Raw genomic sequence first — 22,372 nt, 5'->3', positions numbered from 1 at the left:
TACATTTATGAAATCTGGCAAATGGATGTCAAAATTGCATTCCTTGATGGATTTATTAAAGAAGAGTTGTATATGATGCAACCAGAAGGTTTTGTCAATCCTAAAGGTGCTAACAAAATGTGCAAGCTCCAGCGATCCATCTATGGACTGGTGCAAGCATCTCGAAGTTGGAATATACGCTTTGATGAGTTGATCAAAGCATATAGTTTTATACAGACTTGCGGTGAAGCCTATATTTACAAGAAAGTGAGTGGGAGCACTACAACCTTTCTGATAAGTATATGTGAATGACATATTGTTGATCGAAAATGATGTAGAATTTTTTGGAAAGCATAAAAGAGTGTTTGAAAGGAGTTTTTCAAAGAAATACCTTGGTGAAATTGCTTACATATTGGGCATCAAGATATATAGAGATATATCAAGACGCTTGATAAGATTAATCAATGAGTACATACCTTAACAAGATTTTGAAGTAGTTAAAAATGGAATAGTCAAAGAAGGTGTTCTTGCCTGTGTTGCAAGGTGTAAAGTTGAGTAAGACTCAAAACCCGACCACGGCAGAAAATAGAAAGAGAATGAAAGTCATTCCCTATGCCTCAGCCATAGGTTCTATAAAGTATACTATGCTGTGTACCAGACCTATTGTGTACCTTGCCATGAGTTTAGCAAGGGGGGGGGGTACAATAGTGATCCAGGAGTGGATCACTGGACATTGGTCAAAGTTATCCTTAGTTACCTAAGAGGACTAAGGAAATATTTCTCGATTATGGAGGTGATAAAGAGTTCGTCATAAAGAGTTACGTCGATGTATGCTTTTACACCGATCCGGATGACTCTGATTATCAATCTGGATGCATATTGAAAGTGGGTGCAATTAGCTAGAGTATCTCCATGCAGAGCATTGTAGACATAGAAATTTGCAAAATACATACGGATCTGAATGTGTCAAACCCGTTGACTAAACCTCTCTCGCAAGCAAAACATGATCACACCTAAGTACTCTTTGGGTGTTAATCACATGGCGATGTGAACTGGATTACTGACTCTAGTAAACCCTTTGGATATTGGTCACATGGCGATGTGAACTATGGGTGTTAATCACATGGTGATGTGAACTATTTGTGTTAATCAAATGGTGATGTGAACTAGATTATTGACTCTAGTGCAAGTGGGAGACTGAAGGAAATATGCCCTAGAGGAAATAATAAAGTTGTTATTTATATTTCCTTATATCATGATAAATGTTTATTATTCATGCTAGATTTGTATTAACTGGAAACTTGATACATGTGTGGATACATAGACAAAACAAAGTGTCCCTAGTAAGCCTCTATTAGACTAGCTCGTTAATCAAAGATGGTTAAGTTTCCTAGCCATAGACATGTGTTGTCATTTGATGAATGGGATCACATCATTAGGAGAATGATGTGATGGACAAGACCCATCCGTTAGCTTAGCATAATGATCGTTAAGTTTTTTTGCTATTGCTTTCTTCATGTCAAACATATTCCTTCTGTCAGATTTCGGGTTCCGGCAGACCCTTGAGGTTTGAACACTGGGGTGCGCGCGGAGATTTCGCCTCCTACCTACCTGCACTCCTCCGCCTTGCTCGGATCTAAACTACGGAAAGAACAACACAAGAGACACAGGGTTTATACTGGTTCCGGCCACCGTTGTGGTGTAATACCCTACTCCAGTGTGTGGTGTGGTGGATTGCTTCTTGGGCTGATGATGATGAACAATACAAGGAAGAACAGCCTCACGAGGGTCTGTTCTTGGCTGGGGCGATGAACTGCTGGGAGGAGTTCAGTCACCTTTCTCTCTCTCTCTTTCTGATCGAAACCTCTCTCTAAAGATCCTCCTTCTTCGAACCCCTCAGCTCTCTCTTTGATCCTTTTTTTATCCTTCGATCCCCCTATTTCCTTCCAACCCCCCTTTGCTCTATGGGTGGCTCGTCCTATTTATAGAGGCCCTGGTCCTCTTCCCAAATATCGAGCGGGAAGGGAGCCAACAATGGCGGGCTAATTTGAAGGGGGACAGCTAGTATCAGCTATCCTGACAAAAGTAGTCTTCGCCTGCACAAAGCTCTGGTGATGACGCCGTCTCGGGCTCCACGATGACCTCCATCTCGTAGTCCTCCTGGTCTTGGTCTCGTTGCACCGAAATGGCAACCTTTGCCTGATGCCTCGGTACTCCGCGGCTGCGCTTGCCCCCTTTGCACCAAAGGGGAAAGGAGAACACTGCGCGGGTTGGCACCCGCCTGCCGCCCTTGGTCGTCATGGCTTGCGTCACGGGCACCTCGTGAGGTATCCTGCCTTGGTCTCTCCGCCTCCTCGTGAGCCAGCCTGACGAGGCCGTGCCTGAGGAAGCTCCGCGTCGTCCGCCCCGCGAGGCTTGGCCCCTCGCGAGGGTCTTCGGTTTGTGTTAGCGAAGATGGGCCATGCTGGGCCCCCCTTTGAGCCACGCCGCAGGCCGCAGGCAGGCAAGTCTGGGGACCCCCGTTCCCAGAACGCCGACACCTTCGACTATGATATTATGCAACTCCTGGATACCGCAGGAATACCTTGTGTGCCATCAAACATCACAAGTAACTGGGTGATTATAAAGATGCTGTACATGTATCTCCGAAGATGTTTGGTGGGTTGGCATAGATCGAGATTAGGATTTGTCAGTCCGAGTATCAGAGAGGTATCTCTGGGCCCTCTCGACAATGCACATCAGGATAAGCCTTGCAAGAAATGTGAGTAATGAGTTAGTTGAGGGATGATGCATTACCGAATGAGTAAAGAGACTTGCCGGTAACGAGATTGAACTAGGTATGCAGATACCAACGATCGAATCTCGAGCAAGTAACATACGATGACAAAGCAAATAACATATGTTATCATTACGGTACAATCGATAAAGATCTTCGTAGAATTTGTGGGAACCAATATGAGCATCCAGGTTCCGCTATTGTTTATTGACCGGCGAGGTGCCTCGGTCATGCCTACATAGTTCTTGAACCCGTAGGGTCCGCATGCTTAACGTTTGATGACGATTTTGTATCATATGCGTTATGTGATTTGGTGACCAAATGTTGTTCGGAGTCCCGGATAAGACCACAGACATGACGAGGAGTCTCAAAATGGTATAGAGGTAAATATTGATATATAGGACGATGGTATTCGGACAACGAAAGTGTTTCGGGATGCACAGGGTACTTATCGGGTCACCGGAAGGGGTTCCGGGCACCCCCGGCAAAAGATATGGGCCTTATGGGCCAAGAGGGGAAACACACCAGCCACAAAGGGGCTGGTGCACCCCCCATATGGGCTGGCCAAATTGGGGTAGAAAAGGGGAAGGAGGAATGGAAAAAGGGAATAGGATTCCCCCTTCCCCCTCTTCCCTTCCTACTCCAAATAGGAATAGGAAAGGGGGGATGCCGAATTGGGAGGACCCCAAGTAGGATTCCTCTTACTTGGGGTGCCCCCTTGGCTTCCTCTCATCCCCTCCAACCTATATATATATATATGTGGGGGGGGGGGCACCGCTAGAACACACAACAAACATTGTTATCCGTGTGCGGCGCCCGCTCCATAGTTTACGCCTTCGGTCATATTCACGTAGTGCTTAGGCGAAGCCCTGCACGGATCACTTCACCATCACCGTCACCATGTCATTGTGCTGACGGAACTCTCCCTCGACACTTTGCTGGATAAAGAGTTCGGGGGACGTCATCGAACTGAACGTGTGCAGAACTCGGAGGTGTCGTACGTTCGGTGCTTGATCAGTTGGAACGAGAAGAAGTTCGACTACATCAACCGCGTTAACAAACGCTTCCGCTTTCGGTCTACAAGGGTATGTAGACACACTCTCCCCCTCTCATTGTTATGCATCTTCTAGATAGATCATGCGTGAGCATAAGATATTTTTTAAATTACATGCTGCGTTTCCCAACACAAAATACTAGAGAGACTGATGACCCACAAGTATAGGGGATCTATCATAGTCCTTTCGATAAGTAAGAGTGTCGAACCCAATGAGGAGCAGAAGGAAATGATAAGCAGTTTTCAGTAACGTATTCTCTGCAAGCACTGAAATTATCGGTAACAAATAGTTTTGTGACAAGGTAATTTGTAACGGGTAACAAGTAATAAAAGTAAATAAGGTGCATCAAGATGGCCCAGTCCTTTTTGTAGCAAAGGACAAGCCTGGACAAACTCTTATATAAAGGAAAACGCTCCCGAGGACACATGGGAATTATCATCAAGCTAGTTTTCATGACGTTCATATGATTCGCGTTCGGTACTTTGATAATTTGATATGTGGGCGGACCGGTGCTTGGGTACTACCCTTCCTTGGACAAGCATCCCACTTATGATTAACCCCTATTGCAAGCATCCATATCTAAGTGGGAGTTCTTAAGTAATATGATTAATTGAACTTAATTTATAATGAACTTAGTCTTGATAGTTTTTGCATATCTATGTTGTAGATCTATAGCTCGCGTATAGCTCCCCTCTTTTATTTTGATATGTTCCTAGAGAAACTAAGTTGAAAGATGATAGTAGCAATGATGCAGACTGGGTCCGTGATTTGAGGTTTATCCTCATTGCTGCACAGAAGAATTATGTCCTTGATGCACCGCTAGGTGACAGACCGATTGTAGGAGCAGATGCAGACGTTATGAACGTTTGGCAAGCTCGATATGATGACTACTTAATAGTTTAGTGCGCCATGCTTTATGGCTTATAACGAGGACTTTGAAAATGTTTTGAACGCCATGGAGCATATGTGATGTTCCAAGAGCTGAAATTGGTATTTCAGACTCATGCCCGTGTCGAGAGGTATGAGACCTTTGACAAGTATTTTGCCTACAAGATGGAGGAGAATAGCACAATCAATGAGCATGTGCTCTGAATGTTTGGGTACTACAATCACTTGAATCAAGTGGGAGTTAATCTTCCAGATAAGATAGTGATTGACAGAGTTTTGTAGTCACTATCACCAAGCTACTAGAACTTTGTGATGAACTATAATGTGCAAGGGATAACGAAGAAGATTCCTGAGCTCTTCGCGATGCTGAAATCGGTGAAGGTGGAAATTAAGAATGAGCATGAAGTGTTGATGGTTAACAAGACCACTAGTTTCAAGAAAAAGGGCAAAGGAAAAGAAAGGGAACTTGAAAGAGAATGACAAGAAAGTTGTCACTCCCATGAAGAAGCCCGAAGCTAGACCTAAGCCTGAAACTGAGTGCTTCTGCTGCAAAGGAATGGTCACTGGAAGCGGAACTACCCCAAATACTTGGCGGATAAGAAGGATGGCAAAGTGAACAAAGGTATATTTGATATACATGTTATTGATGTGTACTTTACTAGTGTACATAGTAACCCCATGGTATTTGATACCGGTTCAGTTGCTAAGATTAGTAACTCGAAACAGGAGTTGCAAAATGAACAGAGACTAGTTAAGGGCGAGCTGACGATGTGTGTTGGAAGTGATTCCAAGGTTGATAAGATCACCATCGCACACTCCCTCTACCTTCAGGATTAGTGCTGGACCTAAATAAATGTTATTTGGTGTTGGTGTTGAGCATGAATATGATTGATCATGTTTATTGCAATACAGTTATTCATTTGAGTCAGAGAATAATTGTTGTTCTCCTTACATTAATAAAACTTTCTATGGTCGTACACCCAATGTAAATGGTTTGTTGAATATCATTTGTAGTGATACACATATTCATAATATTGATGCCAAAAGATGCAAAGTTGATAATGATAGTGCAACATATTTGTGGCACTGCCGTTTATGTCATATTGGTGTAAAGCGCATGAAGAAACTCCATGCAGATGGATTTTTAGAATCATTTGATTATGAATCGTTTGATACTAGCGAACCATGCCTCATGGGCAAGATGACTTAAACTCCATTCTTTGGAACAATAGAGCGAGCCAATGACTTATTGGAAATAATACATACCAATTATGTGGTTCGATGAGTGTTGAGGCACGCGACGGGTATCGTTATTTTCTGACCTTCACAGATGATTTGAATAGATATGGGTATATCTACTTAATGAAACACAAGTCTGAAACATTTGAAAAGTTCAAAGAATTTCAGAGTGAAGTGGAGAATCATCATAACAAGAAAATAAAGTCTCTATGATTTGATCACGGAGGCAAATATTTGAGTTACGAGTTTGGCCTTCATTTAAAACAATTTGGAATAGTTTCACAACTCACGCCACCTGGAACACCATAGCGTAATGGTGTGTCCGAACATCGTAACCGTACTTTATTAGATATGGTGCAATCTATGATGTCTCTTACCGATTTACCACTATCGTTTTGGGGTTATGCATTAGAGACAGCTGCATTCACATTAAATAGGGCACCATCTAAATCCGTTGAGGCGACACCATATGAACTATGGTTTGGCAAGAAACCTAAGGTGTTGTTTCTTAAAGTTTGGGGTTGTGATGCTTATGTGAAAAAGCTTCAGCCTAATAAGCTCGAACCCAAATTGGAGAAGTGCGTCTTCATAGGATATCCAAAAAGAAACTGTTGGGGTACACCTTCTATCACAGATCCTAAGGCAAGATCTTTGTTGCTAAGAATGGATCCTTTCTAGAGAAGGAGTTTTCTCTCGAAAGAAGTGAGTGGGAGCAAAGTAGAACTTGATGAGGTAATTGTACCTTCTCTCAAATTGGAAAGTAGCTCATCATAGAAAACCGTTCCCGTGATGCCTACACCAACTAGAGAGGAAGCTAATGATAATGATCATGAAAACTTCAGATCAAGTTACTACCAAACCTCGTAGGTCAACCAGAGCACGTTCTACACCAGAGTGGTATGGTAATCCTGTCCTGGAAGTCATGTCACTAGACCATGATGAACCTACGAACTATGAGGAAGCGATGATGAGCCCAGATTCCGATAAACGACTTGAGGCCATGAAATCTGAGATAGGATCCAGATATAAGAACAAAGTGTGGACTTTGGTGGACTTGCCCGATGATCGGAAATCCATTGAGAATAAATGGATCTTCAAGAGGAAGACGGACGCTAATAGTAGTGTTACTATCTACAAAGCTGGACTTGTCGAAAAAGGTTTTTGACAAGTTCAAGGTGTTGACTATGATGAGATTGTCTCACTCGTATAAATGCTTAAAATATGTCCAAATCATGTTAGCAATTTCCAAATTTATGAAATCTGGCAAATGGATGTCAAAATTGCATTCCTTAATGGATCTATTAAAGAAGAGTTGTATATGATGGAGCCAGAAGGTTTTGTCAATCCTAAAGGTACTAACAAAATGTGCAAGCTCCAGCGAACCATCTATGGACTGGGCAAGCATCTCTAAGTTGGAATATATGCTTTGATGAGTTGATCAAAGCATATAGTTTTATACAGACTTGCGGTGAAGCATGTACCTACAAGAAAGTGAGTGGGAGCACTACAACCTTTCTGATAAGTATATGTGAATGACATATTGTTGATCGGAAATGATGTAGAATTTTCTGGAAAGCATAAAAGAGTGTTTGAAAGGAGTTTTTCAATGTAAGACCTTGGTGAAATTATTTACATATTGGGCATCAAGATATATAGAGATAGATCAAGACGCTTGATAAGATTTTTCAATGAGTACATACCTTAACAAGATTTTGAAGTAGTTAAAAATGGAACAGTCAAAGAAGGAGTTCTTGCCTGTGTTGCAAGGTGTAAAGTTGAGTAAGACTCAAAACCCGACCACGGCAGAAAATAGAAAGAGAATGAAAGTCATTCCCTATGCCTCAGCCATAGGTTCTATAAAGTATACTATGTTGTGTGCCAGACCTATTGTGTACCTTGCCATGAGTTTAGCAAGGGGGTATGATAGTGATCCAGGAGTGGATCACTGGACATCGGTCAAAGTTATCCTTAGTTACCTAAGAGGACTACGGAAATATTTCAAGGTTATGGAGGTGATAAAGAGTTCGTCGTAAAGAGTTACGTCGATGTAAGCTTTTACACCGATCCGGATGACTCTGATTATCAATTTGGATGCATATTGAAAGTGGGACAATTAGCTAGAGTATCTCCATGTAGAGCATTGTAGACATAGAAATTTGCAAAATACATATGGATCTAAATGTGTCAGACCTGTTGACTAAACCTCCCTCGCAAGCAAAACATGATCACACCTTAGTACTCTTTGGTTGTTAATCACATGGCGATGTGAACTAGATTACTGACTCTAGTAAACCCTTTGGGTATTGGTCACATGGCGATGTGAACTATGGGTGTTAATCACATGGTGATGTGAACTATTCGTGTTAATTAGATGGCGATGTGAACTAAATTATTGACTCTAGTGCAAGTGGGAGACTGAAGGAAATATGCCCTAGAGGCAATAATAAAGTTGTTATTTATATTTCCTTATATCATGATAAATGTTTATTATTCATGCTGGAATTGTATTAACTGGAAACTTGATACATGTGTGGATACATAGACAAAACACAGTGTCCCTAGTAAGCCTCAACTAGACTAGCTCATTAATCAAAGATGGTTAAGTTTCCTAGCCATAGACATGTGTTGTCATTTGATGAACGGGATCACATCATTAGGCGAATGATGTGATGGACAAGACCTATCCTCTAGCTTAGCATAATGATAGTTAAGTTTTATTGCTATTGCTGTCTTCATGTCAAACATATTCCTTCGACTATGAGATTATGCAACTCCCGGATACCGGAGGAATACCTTGTGTGCTATCAAACTTCACAAGTAACTGGGTGATTATAAAGATGCTCTACAGGTATCTCCGAAGGTGTTTGGTGGGTTGGCATAGATAGAGATTAGGATTCGTCACTCCGAGTATCAGAGTGGTATCCCTGGGCCCTCTCGGTAATACAGATCAGGATAAGCCTTGCAAGCAATGTGACTAATGAGTTAGTTGAGGGATGATGCATTACTGTCGTGGGTTTGTCACGGCAGATGTCCTCGTGAAAGGACTTAGTCGTGGAGCCATCGCTACAGGTTAGCTTAAAGGGGTTAAACCGGACAAGGGGACACGAGGGATTTTATACTAGTTCGGCCCCTTCGATGAAGGTAAAAGCCTACGTCTAGTTGTGATTGGTATTGCTAGGGTTTCGATGACCAGGGAGCGAATCCGCTTTGCCTGGCTCTCGAGTTGTTGTTTTCTTCTTCTCAAATCGCGGCCGGTCGTCCCTTTATATACATAGGTTAACGCCCGCCGGTTTACAGAGCCCCGAGGCCGGATCATACAGGTGTCCGGCTCGGTCTCTATTCCTCTAACTTACAATACAAGTTTATATGATAAAGTCGGTTCACATCTATAGGCTTCAACCCGCCTTTGAGCCTTGTGCCTTCGTAAAGCGCCAATATCTTCACATCTTCATGGGCTTCAATCTTCATGGAGCTAACCCGACTATGCCTAGCCGGTTTACCTCCAGTAACCATATCCCCAACATTAGGCCCCAGATTGATTTGAACCTATTCATGTCAATCTCCAAGACTTAGAAAAATTCTTGCTCTGGCACCTTCGTATAAATCTGGTAAATCACTGTGACGTCATCCTTTAAATCCGCAGTAAATCGTTATGACGTCATCTACCCTTCATTAATGAACGTTCAACCCTCGAGGCGTCATCCTTATTAACTATCCCTTTCCAGTTCCTCGATTTACGCACCTGTCGCTTATCGACTCACCTTATAAATAGGACCACGGGCCCTTCTCTTTTTCCCCTTCGTCTCCGTTTCCCTCTTCTTCCTCCTTGCGGCATCTCTATCCCCGAGCGCCGCCGCCGCCACCGAGCTTTGCCACCGTTCCTCCGCCGTCCGCTGCATCAACCTGGTTGCGCCAGAAAGCTGCGGCGCTCCTTTGTTGCTTCATCCTCTGTAAGTCTTTCCCTTTCCCCCTTTGTAGATCTGTTAAGGGTTCCTTCGTTCTTCGTAGTTTATCAAAGTTCATCAAGGCTCCACTGCGGCTCTGTTCCTCCTTATCTATGGATAAAAAACTTCAAGCTTGATATATTGCCCGTAATAGCTTACTTTCCGCTACCACAACAAACCTTTTGTATGCGAAAAACTGATCTGAAGCATTACGAACTGCTTTGGACCCAACCCTTTTTAGGTCAAAATATTTTTGCTTTCCTGTGTTTTAGTAGATCCAAAATTTCAATGTCCCCTTGTGGAACCTGTTTCACCTTACTTAGTCATTTTTACCTTGGATCTGTATCCTCTTTACCACATAGGCAGTTTACCTTTGTAAAAACAATCTATCACATACCACTAGTCCCCTGGTAAACCGGCAAACCCTTTTACATCCGTTGTGATAGTCAGGTGTAACAACATGTGCATACCTTTGTTCTGATATGACCTTGTCATTCATTATTGTATCAGCCTCCGGTTTACGCAATTTCACATAGCTGTATATCTTTATCCCATCGCATCTTGCATACCACCATGAATGATTTGTAACTCGGTATTTCCTTTTCAGCTTTTCATTTGCAATGGCCAAACAGTTTTATGCTTGCAACTGGGCTCCTTCCCGGGTTACCGAAGAACAGTTGAACAGAATGGTCAATATTGGTACCTTGCCCAAAAAAACTGAGATTCGATGGTGAGTTCCAGGAACAGAGAATCCTCCTACCCCGAGGCAGGGTGAGGTAGTGGTCTTTGTCGACCACATAGGCCGTGGTTTCAAACCGCCCTGGTCGAAGTTTTTCCGGGATGTTCTTGCCACTTTCCAACTCCATCCTCAAGATATTGGACCCAACTCATTGTCCAGTCTATGCAACTTCCAACTCTGTGAACTGTACTTATAGGAAGAACCAACTGCTGAGCTGTTCTGGGATTTTTTTTCATCTGAACCGGCGTACAGAATTTGTAAACGGCCCCAACACTGAACTTGGTGGCGTCTCTATTCAAAAGCGGAAAGAAGTTGAGTTCCCTCATGCCAAGCGGCACAGTCACCCTAAGGTCTGGAACCAGACTTGGTTCTACTGTAAGGATACCTCTCCTGAAGGTGAGAACCCTCTGCCAGGCTATCGTGACCACCGGCTTTCCAACACTCATCCATTGCCGCAACATTTAAGTTCTACGGAACGGGCCGCATATGCCCCTCAACTCGCCAAGCGCCGGGCCTTTACGGCCAACGGTTTATCAGGCGTCGACTTTGTACGTTGTTGGATATCTTGGAGCATCTTGCCATTAAGCTGCCGCTCCGGTTTAGTGTGTGAATACACCGGTGAATTAGAAGACCCCCAACGCCACATCAACATTCAGTTAACCGATGAAGTGGTCACTGAAGGTGTTAAGAAAATTTTGAATGAATCGGAATCTGTCTGTCGCCAAACCGGCTTGAACCCCTCCTATACACAAAATAAACCGCCTGCTGTAAGTATTATCCTGCCTTTTTTATCTTCGACATCTTTTTCCTTAAATTGTTCAACCCATAAACATTCTTATGTTTGTTTATAAATAGGGTGATGATCCATTCTGGAAGTGGAAATCCATAGATAAAGCGGCAAAGCCATCCCGTCCCAAAACAAAAGCCGTCAAGCGAACCTCAAAGCGGAAAACTGCTAAACGTATCAACATGGAACTTGATGAAGATGCAGATGAACCGGAAGTTGAGGTAGAACTTGACTCACTTGGCTCCCTTTTCATGCACCTCATTAACAATGATCTTTATCAGGAGGATGTGGAAGGCAGCCAGGCTAATGACGTAGAGGTAATTACCCTTTCCTCCGGTTCAGACTCTATGCCAACACAAAAAACCCGTCAAGCGGTCCGGAAAGTAAGTTTTTCTCATCCTCTTGCTTACTTGGATCCAACATTTATTTTGAAGACGCAACAGTACGAGGCTTGCCGAACAACCCGGCACAGCGGTCAACAGGTCACTTCGGCCGGTTTACCTGACACTCCGGTTCGGAAGCGCCGATCTGAGGTCTCCCCCACTTCTGATAATTCTTATCCCAAGGCAGGTTATTTCTGACAACCTCTTAATCCGTCCGATTCAAATTATCAGGTGACACCTCCCTCATCCTCTGGCGAGTCAACAGCGACCCAACTCCCTCCTCTCAAAACTGTAGCTGGGGAAGTACTCAAGCCCTTTCTTCGAATGTTTTGCATATTTTGAATGGTATGCTAAATTTTCACCTCTTTTATTTTTGTTTGCAGAGCCAAAGCCATACCCAGCAAAAAAGCTCGGGTGAACAATCCATCTGAAGACCAGGTGGTTCTTGAACAGGAGCAAATAGATGAACCAGACCAAACTCGTGAACTGGAGGGTCCCCATCCTCATGCTACCTTTGATGAGCCACCCCCTCAAGACCGGAATATCGACGAACAAACAGAAGCTGATACTATTGTTCCTGATACTGAACCGGCAGCTCCAATCCGGGCTAGTCCGGTGAGAGTTACTGGCACTCCACCATCCCCCGTAAAAACTACTGGAGGCCAACGAGATGATGTTATCATTACTGGCATGGGCCATAGTTCTCCCGGCCATCCTGTAATCTTGGCCAAACATAGCGCCAAAGAAGAGCATGCTGCCATGGAGAAGGGTAAATGGAGCAGTGATTTGTCAAGTTATGCTCATCTCAGCGCTGAAGAACTCCACTACGGTTTTTTAAACCATCTGCACTCAAACCGTGATTATGAAGCTGGTTTGGTGAACCTGATGAAGGAACGCTATGAAGTATTTTCATCTCCCTTTATTTCTTGATTCCAAAGTCTAAACATCAGCCCAAGTAGCCCCCAAGGGCCGTTTTATGATGTTAACCTTAAACCAGGACTTTGTGATACCTTAATACTTACATGCCGACCCTCCATATGTCAAGTCCTTAGTAAAAACAAAATCGATACTTTATCAGTGTAGTTATGTAGCTTTCATTAGTGTAGCCCCCAAGGGCCGGTTTAGCTTTTCGAGGTAACCCAGGTCTTGAATCCATGTGTCAGTTTTGAACAGATGTACATTAGCCCCCAAGTGTTAAGGATAATGCTTGCATTGTACTTGAGACTTGTGAAAGATTTGTTGATAATAGAGCAAATAGGCATTATCCCCCAAGTGCGAAGTGCATAACTTGTTATACGCTTAGTACTTAGAAAATACATATCCTGTTGTTGACATATCTTCGATTTTGCAGGCCGAGCTAAGTAACAGGGATGCTCGAACCGCTGATCTTCAAGAGAACGTGAAGTCCCAACAAGCAAAGGCTTCGAAAGTCAAGGAGGAGCTGACCAATGCCCTGATAGCTATGGAAAAGTTAAAAGAGACTTTTAACAAGGAGCGCACTAACTGGGAAGTCGAAAAGGCCGGTTTAACCAAGAGAGTCGAGGATGCAGAAGCAGCCCCGAAGCCAGTTGCAGATGAACTAACTGGCTTGAAGCGGCAGATCGACGCCATGACGTCCGCTGTGTTTGATAAGTATCTCCTTATGCTGTTTGTCCAATTCATGAGATCTTATAATTTACCAGTTGGCTGATATTAAACCATGACAGGCACTCGTATTACTCATCTGGGCGCTGATATGCGGATGAAGCTTAAAGCAGCTTACACCTTAATAGAACAACTTTACTCTGGATCCCAGCGTGCTATATGCACTGCAGCCTACAATAAGCCGGCACCATCACTGATAAAAGAAACCCTTGAGAAGCTGGCCATGCTACCAGCCCAGATTACTGAACTGAAGAAGGCAGCCGCAAGATCAGGAGCGCTAACCGCACTAATCCGGGCCAAGACATGGATTCCGGATCTTGAAGCGGATGGCATCATTAAAGGATATCCAGGTGTGAAGGAGGACGGTTCAAACTTCAACAATGATGATCTTTGAAGGCTGACAAAGGAGATGCGGCCAATAGCCAGCAAACTGGCGGAAGACACAGACTTATCTCATTTCTAGCCGGTTTACGACGTTGAAGGGAAGAGACAGCCTACTGAAATCCATGAAGTCGAAGAACTTGTGCCTCCAATCCGTAAGCATACTTACGCTCCTGACATTAACCCCTGCAGCCTTATCCATGAATAAGCCGTGTTTCAAGCTTTAACCGGAATCGATTGGTCAACTATTGATTTCTAGCGTCTGGGGAGGGATGAAGAAGAGGTAACTGCACCAAATGACCCTCAATCATCAAGCCATCCCGACAAAGCATCCTAAACCAGCAGCCGATTTATCAGCTACTGTGTGCCACTGCTTGAAACAATTATTCAATTGGAGCCATTTTGAAGCTTCTTGTAATAGGATAGCAAAAACACCCTTATCTGTCATGCCATCGAGCATGTTTATGTTGCTTTATATTTGGAAAACATGTTGCACTTTTGGGATCTATTTATGCATAGTCCATGATGATTTGTGTTCCTGGATACAAGAACTTGAAAGTGTCCTATTGGTTTACCACTAGACGGGTCATGATGCCCAAAAATATACAGGACTTGGATGAATAACCAAAGTTTGTATTAATCAGATAAAATAAAGAATATCTGCGACATACCTCGTTGGCTGACCAACTGCTTGTATGGTAGAGGTGAAAAACAGCAATCCAGAGAGTTGATAACTCCTGGCCCTCTTGCCGCTTCAGGTAGAAATCATATTGGGCTAAAAAGCCGTTGATTTGTTCGTATAAGGCTGGTGACATCTAGTCAAAACCAGACCGGAGCAGTTCGCTACCGGTTTATAATCTGATCATGTACTCACAACTAAGCGCTAAAAGTCAAGCCGGATTGTAATGAACACCGGTTTATCAGAAGAATATTTATAAATCCCTTATCATAAAACAACAGAAACAAAAGAAATATGCAAGGATTTTCATGGGCTACCAGGCCCTAAATCGAGGCTTTTCATGGGCTGCCAGGCCGTTGAGTTAAACCATTTTACAAAGCCTTTTAAGATGGACCTCAATCTTTAACCAATCACCGATTTAACTTTGACAAGTTCAGGGTCCATGGGATTGACTTGTCAAACGTTCGATGGGTCATACCAGGTTTACCTGGACGGAGTGGCTTACTTAAAGAGGCAGGATAACCCGGGGTTTTAGGTGAATACACCTGGCTTCCAAGCCTGGCTTGATAGCCTATTACAAGGGTTCAAACTCATTGTTCTTTGAGAAGCAAAGAGCCCCCAGGTAATATGTGAGCTGTGCTCGGTGGTTACCTATGTTTGAGCTATTCTTAATGCAACAGACTCCCTTTGGCTCCATATAATTTCCTTTTGGCTTAAAGCCCATCAAGAGGTGTAGCTATGGGGGGAAGATAACCAAGCCCCCTAGTGATATCCCTTTGTGGTTTTAAACCGATCAAGAGGTGTAGCTATGGTTCGGATACGACCAAGCCCCCTAGTGATTTTCTTTATCTCCGTGTGGCCGTATAGGCCGGTTTAACAAAACTCTGCTTTGACAATAGAAGCTCTTGTAGGCTCACACATGATGTAAAAAGAACAGAGACCCCGCTTTATTCGAGGCTCCGGTTTATTATATAATATATACATTGTCATAAATATGTACATAAGAGGAGCCTGTGGCTCAAGTATAGTAAGGCCGAAGAAGAGCTATATTCCACGGCCGCTTGGTCTCCTCCTCCAATTTACGTGAGTCTTTGTGCTCTCGAACATCAATGAGGTAATATGACCCATTGTGCAGATTCTTGCTGACCACAAAAGGTCCTTCCCAAGGTGGGGACAACTTGTGCATATTAGTATGATCCTGGATGAGCCGAAGCACCAGATCGCCCTCTTGAAAAGTTCTGGTCTTAACCCGGCGGCTGTGATAACGTCGGAGATCTTGTTGATAGATCGCCGAACGTGCTGCTGCGAGATCATGCTCCTCATCTAACAGGTCCAGTGAATCCTGACGTGCCTTCTCATTACCAGCTTCAACATAAGCTGCCACACGGGGCGAGTCGTGACGGATGTCACTAGGAAGAACCGCCTCTGCTCCATAAACCATGAAGAAAGGCGTGTAACCCGTCGATCTGTTAGGCGTGGTGTTGATGCTCCATAACATAGAAGGTAACTCATCCACCCAACAACCCGGTGTCCACTTTAAAGGAACCATAAGCCGGGGTTTAATACCTCTCAAAATTTCTTGATTTTCCCTCTCCGCTTGACCATTAGATTGGGGGTGAGCCACCGATGCTATATCAAGCCAGATGTGCTCACGTTGGCAAAATTCCTCCATCTCTCCCTTTGATAGATCAGTACCATTATCAGTTATCATACTGTGTGGAAAGCCAAACCAGAATATCACCTTTTTGATGAACTGAACTGTCGTGCCCGCATCACACTTACTGACTGGCTCTGCTTCCACCCATTTGGTGAACTATCAATTGCCACTAACAAGTGGGTCTTTTTGTCCTTGGATCGCTTAAAGGTTCCAACCATATCGAGCCCCCAAGTTGCAAACGGCCAAGTTATTGGAATCATACTCAACTCCTGAGCCGGAATATGAGCACGGTGTGCGAATTTTTGACAACCGTCACATCTTTTGACTAAATCCTCAGCATCAGCGTGAGCTGTTAGCCAATAGAAACCGTGGCAAAAAGCTTTAGCTGCCAAAGACTTTGAACCAGCGTGGTGACCACAATCCCCTTCATGGATTTCTCGCAAAATCTCACAACCCTCTTGAGGAGAGACACAACGCTGAATTGCCCCTGTGATGCTGTAATGATGTAACTCCCCGTTGATTATGGTCATTGACTTGGAACGCCGGATTACCTGCCGGGCCGAGGTTTCATCCTCCGGTAACTCGCCCCGGTTCATGTAAGCCAGGTACGAGATTGTCCAATCCGGTATGACATGAAAAGATGTCACCAATTGAGCCTTCGGATCAGGAATAGCCAACTCCTCCTCTGTTGGTACCTTGACCGACGGATTATGCAGTACATCAAGGAAGACATTTGGTGGGACCAGTTTACGCTAAGAGCCAAGGCAGCTTAAAGTGTCTGCCACTTCATTCTTTCGCCGGTCTATATGGTCAACTTGATAACCCTTGAAGTGGCCAGCCACTGTGACCACTTCTCGTCGGTATGCAACCATGAGTGGGTCTTTAGAATCCCAAGTGCCAGACACCTGTTGAGCCACTAGATCCAAGTCACCAAAGCACTTAACCCAGCCTAAGTTCATCTCCTTTGCCATCCGAAGGCCGTGGAGTAAGGCCTCGTACTCAGCTGCATTGTTAGTACAAGGGAACATTAAACGGAGGACATAACAAAACTTGTCACCTCGTGGGGAAGTTAGTATGACTCCAGCCCCCGAGCCCTCCAACTGTCTGGATCCATCAAAGTGAATAGTCTAATACGTGTTATCTGGCTTTTCCTATGGTGCCTGCAACTCTGTCCAATCATTGATGAAGTCCACGAGTGCTTGGGATTTAATCACTGTGCGAGGTGTGTATTTGAGCCCGTGAGGTCCAAGCTCAATAGCCCACTTGGCAATCTGGCCAGTTGCTTCTTTGTTTTGAATGATATCTCCCAGAGGGGCTGAACTGACCACTGTGATAGGATGACCCTGAAAGTAATGTTTGAGCTTCCGGCTTGCCATAAACACTCCATACACTAGCTTCTGCCAATGTGGATACCTCTGCTTTGATTCAATAAGCACCTCACTAATATAATAAACCGGCTGTTGAACCGGATATTCCTTTCTAGCCTCCTTGCGCTCCACAACAGTAGCCATGCTAACATCTCGGGCATTAGCAGCCACATACAACAGTAAAGGCTCTTTATCGATCGGAGCTGCAAGCACAGGCGGTTCAGCTAACTGCCTCTTCAGATCCTCAAACGCTTTATCAGCCGCCTCGCTCCAGACAAAATCATCTGTTTTCTTTAGCATCTGGTATAAAGGGATAGCCTTCTCCCCGAGACGACTGATAAATCGGCTCAAAGCTGCAATCTGGCCGGCCAAACGTTGAACGTCATTGATACACGCCGGTTTAGCCAAAGATGTAATTGCTGATTTTTTCCGGATTAGCCTCAATGACCCTGTTTGGCACCAGAAAACCCAGGAGTTTGCCTGCCGGGACACCAAAAACACATTTGTCCGGATTGAGCATCATCTTGTAAACCCAGAGGTTGTCAAAGGTTTCTCTTAGGTCATCTATCAATGTTTCCTCCTTCCTGGACTTTATCACAATATCATCCACATATGCATGAAAATTGCGCCCAATCTGCTTATGAAGACAATTGTGAACACAACATTGATAAGTTGCCTGGAAACTCTTGAGCCCAAAGGGCATAGAGACATAGCAGAAGGATCCAAAGGGAGTTATAAAAGTTGTCTTCTCCTGGTCCTTAACTGCCATTTTGATCTGATGATAACCAGAATACGCGTCCAAAAAACACAAACGGTCACAACCCGCCGTAGCATCAATAATCTGATCATATGAGGGAGTGCAAAGGGATCTGCTGGGCAAGCCTTGTTCAAGTCTGTGTAATCTACACACATACGCCAAGTGTCGTTTTTCTTGAGAACCAGCACCGGATTAGCCAACCACTCTGGGTGAAAGACCTCCACGATAAACCCTGTAGCCAACAACCGAGCTACCTCTTCACCAATAGCCTTGCGCCTTTCTTCATTGAAGCGGCGGAGAAACTGTCAGACCGGTTTAAACTTCAGATCAATGTTAAGTGTGTGCTCAGCGAGTTCCCTCGGTACACCTGGCATGTCAGAAGGCTTCCATGCAAAGATGTCCCAGTTCTCACGGATGAACTTGATGAGCGCGCTTTTCTATTTGGGATCCAAGTTAGCACTGATGCTGAACTGCTTGGATGAATCACCAGGAACAAAATCATACATCTTAGTATCTATGGCCGATTTAAACTTCAACGCCGGATCGTGTTCGTAGTTGGCTTTTTCAAAGAAGTCATATCTGCCGGATCAACCTTGTCTTTGTAAAACTTCAGCTCCTCCGTGGCACAAACCGACTCAGCATAAGCCGCATCACCTTCCTCACATTCCAAAGCGATCTTCCTGCTCCCATGTACTGTGATAGTCCCCTTATGACCTGGCATTTTAAGCTACAGATAAACATAACACGGCCTTGCCATGAACTTAGCGTAAGCCGGCCGCCCAAACAGAGCGTGATATGAACTTTTGATTTTTACCACCTCAAAAGTCAATGTTTTTGATCTAGAATCATGATCATCTCCAAAAGCCACCTCTAAGGCTATCTTGCCCACTGGATATGCGGACTTACTGGGCACCACACCATGAAAAACGGTGTTTGACGGTTTAAGATTCTTATCTGTCAACCCCATACGACGGAAGGTATCATAATATAGAATATTGATACTACTTCCCCCATCCATGAGCACCTTGGTGAACTTATACCCCCATCTTGAGGAGCCCCCACTAAGGCTAGATGACCCGGATTGTCAACCCGGGGTGGGTGATCCTCTCTACTCCATAGAATGGGTTGCTTAGACTAGCGCAAATACCGAGGCATCACCGGTTCAACAGAGTTTACAACCCTCTTGTGAAGCTTCTGATCACGCTTGCACAAGCTAGTGGTGAAGACATGATACTGCCCACTATTTAACTGCTTTGGATTGCTCTGATAACCCGACTGCTGTTGTTGCTGGTTCTCCTGATGGTTGTAACCTCCCTGGTTTCCCTGGTTCCCTTGATTGTTGTGTCGGGTTTGATTGCCCTGAAATCCTGAACTGGAGCTGCTGCCTCCGTAACCCAGCCCGTGAAAACCACCTCCTGAACCGCCGGGCGGGCCATTATCGTACTGAAACATATTGGAGTTCTTGAACTCTCGCATGATATAACAGTCCTTCCAAAGATGCGACGCTGGCTTCTCCTTTGATCCATGCTTTGGACAAGGTTGATTTAGCAGGCGCTCCAAATTGGGGCCTGAACCTCCGCCCCTCTGGGGCTGCTTGCCCTTACGGCGCAGCCGTTCTCATGAGCATTGGTGTTAGCCACAAAGTCCAAACTATTGTCGGCCTTGCGCTTACCATTATTCCCATGGCCTGCCAGATTATGCTGCTGTCCCTTGGTGTTGCCGTTCTTTTTCCCTTTCCCCGGTTTGTCCTCCTCTGAGTCAGGGTCTTTGGTATTATCTGAATCGACATACTTAACCAAAGCGGCCATAAGTGTTGACATATCATTGCAGTGACGTTTGAGCCTTCCTAACTTCTGTTTGAGCGGCAGAAAACAGCAATTTTCCTCCAACGTTAACACTGCGGTATGTGCATTGATGCGATCCGATGAATGCAGAATAGCTGAGACCCGTTTCACCCGATGGGTTGTGGACTCCCCATCCTCTTGGACACAAGCGGCTAGATCCACGATTAACATAGGCTGCTTACAAGTATCCTTAAAGTTCTGGATAAACCGGTGCTTCAATTCGGCCCATGATCCGACAGAGTTAGCTGGTAAGCTCTTCAACCAAGTACGAGTTGTCCCTTCCAACATCATGATGAAGTATTTAGCACACACCGCTTCATCACATATAACATCTCCATTGCCATCTCGTAGCTTTCAACCCATGCCTCTGGTTGCAGATCGATGGTGTAATTGGGTACCTTACGAGGGCCTTTGAAATCCTTGAGCAGTCGCACATTACGCAAAGCGGGGGTGAGACACGGCACCCCTAAGGAACTGAATACTACACCTGGCTCCACTGAAGCGGCAGGGTGAACCGGAGTAGGTTGACGGGCTCCATGCAGAGCTGCTAACTTGGCCTCTCGACGTGCACGACCATGATCCACCACATCCTGCGCATTAGCACCTCCACCTACCGGGTTGTGCCCTCGCGGCGAGTTACGGTGATGTGCACTGCTTGACACGGCCGGTTCATCCTCAACGTGCCTGCTGTAGCTCTGGCTCGGACGGAGGTGGAATGAATCCTCTCACGACTATGCGAATAAGCCCGCTGCTGGTTTAAAGCTATTTGAAGGAGCTCTCTGGCCCATCGTGCCTCAATCGCAACTAGTGATTCGCCGTCGGTTGGGAGGGCTGCCAATCATGAAGCGGCGGCCACAATGTTGTCCAACGGGTTGGAGTAATGCCCTGGGGGCATTGGAACATACTGTGGAACAATATTATTCTGACGAGGCGGGTCCATCATGCGCGGCTGAACCGGCGCTCCTGTTCCCGGCGCCTCCGCCCGGTTTAATACTAGATGGTTACTAGTTCCTGCTCCTGGCGTGTTGAAGAGATTTCTTGGCTCATAACTCAGTGGAAGATGCGACCGGTATCTTCTTCTCTTGACTTCCTGTGAGGCATTCTGATCCAGCCTAAGCCGGTAGGCCTGAGCTTCCAACTCGTCCCGTTCTATAGCCATCCTAGCGTTCTCTGCTGCTAGGTCCGCTTTAGCCCGATTTATCTGATCTTTCACCTTTGCGATCTCCGCATTGTGCTGATCCCGGGCTGCTGCGTCCACCTCCACGACCATCAATGTTGCGAAAGTGTCGAACAAGTCAGGCAAAACTTGAGCTGGAGGTGGTGCAGAGCCCCCTGCTCCTGCCAGCGTGGCTGTTGCTGAACCAGAGAGCATTGCTATGGCGGTTGTTGAGTGGGGCGCTGATTGTGTACCGGCCATGAAGATAGCGACCTGGCTTGGTAGATCAAGGGAGTCCAGAATACTGTTGCCATCGGAGCCTCCGCTAATCCGGCCGTCCTGCAACTGATATAGCGATTCGGTTTCTCCAGAAGACTCGTTGTCAGAGCAGACAACAGTTTCTCTATCAAATGTTGGTCCATCCTCATATTCTGCTCCATGGATGACACCTACGAAAACATGCCTTGCTGCGGGCTGAACCGGGGAAGGGCTTGCACACTGAGCCGTCTCGATGATGTCGGCGCAGGTGTCCGGCTCAGGGTCCGGTTCGCCGATCTTGCCGATGAAGACATGAATCCCACCAAAGGGGACCCGGTACCCGTATTCGATTGAACCGGCCTCGGGGCCCCATCCTGTGTCGTTGATGTAGAGCTTGCCACGACGACTGTTCGTCATCCGGCCCATAGCGTATCCCTTGAGTCCATCAAAGCTTCCCTTCAAGAACTTGAAACCATCGTGCGATAGCCCCACGGTGGGCGCCAACTATCGTGGGTTTGTCATGGCAGATGTCCTCATGAAAGGACTTAGTCGTGGAGCCATCGCTACGGGTTAGCTTAAAGGGGTTAAACCGGACAAGGGGACACGAGGGAATTTATACTAGTTCGGCCAATTCGATGAAGGTAAAAGCCTATGTCTAGTTGTGATTGGTATTGCTAGGGTTTCGATGACCAGGGAGCGAATCCGCTTTGCCTGGCTCTCGAGTTGTTGTTTTCTTCTTCTCAAATCGCGCCCGGGTCGTCCCTTTATATACATAGGTTGACGCCCGCCAGTTTACAAAGTCCCGAGGCCGGATCATAGAGGTTTCCGGCTCGGTCTCT

The sequence above is a fragment of the Triticum dicoccoides genome, chromosome 6A, assembly GCF_002162155.2.
Source record: "Triticum dicoccoides isolate Atlit2015 ecotype Zavitan chromosome 6A, WEW_v2.0, whole genome shotgun sequence".
Taxonomy (NCBI): domain Eukaryota; kingdom Viridiplantae; phylum Streptophyta; class Magnoliopsida; order Poales; family Poaceae; genus Triticum; species Triticum dicoccoides.
This window is presented reverse-complemented; position numbering follows the sequence as displayed.